We start from the raw sequence: 1,982 nt of genomic DNA on the forward strand, positions 1-1,982 counted from the left end.
TAATATTTGTTCTCTAGTTAAATAAAATATTATATCTTGAAGTTTTTTCTTTTGAATTTTATCTGTAATTTGGATTGAACAATCGCAAAATGTAGGATTATGAAGAGAGGGGGATATCCGTGCAAGGAAAATACATTTTTAGCAAATAATTAAAGGAGGGATCGTATTCATGGAAGTTTGCCATTCCATCGTTAACGCTTGCTTCAGGATGCTCTTGAGCTTTTAAGCGTCCTACACACTTACCTCTTCTTCGAAATAATGGCCTATATGCGTTTTAAAGCTGTGTTACACCAAAAAGCTAGCTTTTATCGTTTTGCAAGTGTTTCAGGCAGTTTAGAAAAGAGGACATATTTTTTCTCAATTTCTGTGTTTTGCATCTCCGAGTTTAAAAAATTCAAATTCAGATCACGAAATGCTAGGAAAACTTTCTCGCTGAAAATTTGTTTTCTTGAATTTTTAAAGAAAAACATAAAATCTGCTGGAGACAGGGAGACGTATATTTCTTGTGTCATGCAATTTGCAGATAGAAATTCATGAAGAATATAAATATTGCTCAAGGTTATATAAATTTGCACTTTATTTGAGAGAAAATTCATGACAAGCAATATACTTAATATAAGACAGCATAATATTATCCCATCACAATGAAATTACAAGAAAATGCGCTGGTCTAACTGTCAGCCGCGTTTCCTATTGAAATATACTATAACGTTCCATTTCAACTTTAAAAAGAATCTCTCTTGGAATGTGCGTCTAAAAGAAGCACTCTGCTTTTTGAGTTGGCACCTGGTTTCATCACGAAAATGCGACAAACAGAAGACAGGTTTGATACCTCTGGGAAATTTTATGAATGCATTCACTATACGTGTATTTATATGTGCGCATTTCATAAGCATTTTGCTTCCTCATTGTCTTCAAATGAATTTGCTTCCACATGGAAGAAGGGGGTTTCCTTACCAAAGAAAAAAATTGATAATTGAAATATTTTTCAGGCTTATGTTTCTGACTTATCGAAAATCATCTTTCCAGAAAATCAGAAATCACACAACAATTTCAAATTATGTTTTCTGTTACAATGAACACCATATCAACTTCCAAATTAAAATCAAAGTTGTCTTCGTTGAAGCAATGTAACTTTTTTCTTAATTTTCTGTGTAGCTATTAAAAAATTATAATTGTCATGGTAAATTTCTGACAATGGATTTCTCAGGAAGACGCGAACAAATGTATAACATTACTGGTGTACTACCAATTCAAAAAAAATTACCTTATATCCACAAGATAAACAACACATTTAAAAAGATTTATGAATCGATATTGCTGGATCATAAGAGGTCACAAACGTTTCTCCAATAAATCATTTTACGTGTCTCGAAGACGCGAACAATAGAACTAGATATCGTATTGTATTTTGAATCTCGAAAAAGTTTTTCTCATATAAAGAGAATAATCCATTTTTTTGAAACTTCATGAATCGGTACTGGTTGGTCTTAAAAGCTTCAACAATAGGTAACTGATGCGTCTCAACAACGCAACAAATACACTACACTACATCTGGTATTGTGTTTTGAACATTAAAAAAGAGTTTATCGTATAAACAGATTGAACCATTTTTTTGTAACGTCGTGCATTGATAACGTTAGATAATAAAAGTTTTAGCAATAAGTGGATTGATGTGTCTTAGAGACGCAAACAAATATTCTGCAAATTCTGTTGTTATATTTAGAAGATAAAAAAAGTTTTTCTCATATAAGCAAGGTGACATTTTTTTAAGTTACACAGATTTGAAATGAAAAAGCAATAACACGGGCACAAAAAAAGTGGTCTTTCCGTTGGAGTACACCAGCATATTTATATGTTTTTGGGGTCGCTGAATCTAACTCCGGGATTCAAATAACCCAGTTAACTTATATTTCTTCGAAAAACGCATAAATAGATGTTAAATCGACTACCGGATCGGTTTCAGCGACCCCCAAAACTTA

Source organism: Belonocnema kinseyi, chromosome 2, assembly GCF_010883055.1.
Source record: "Belonocnema kinseyi isolate 2016_QV_RU_SX_M_011 chromosome 2, B_treatae_v1, whole genome shotgun sequence".
Classification (NCBI taxonomy): Eukaryota; Metazoa; Arthropoda; class Insecta; order Hymenoptera; family Cynipidae; genus Belonocnema; species Belonocnema kinseyi.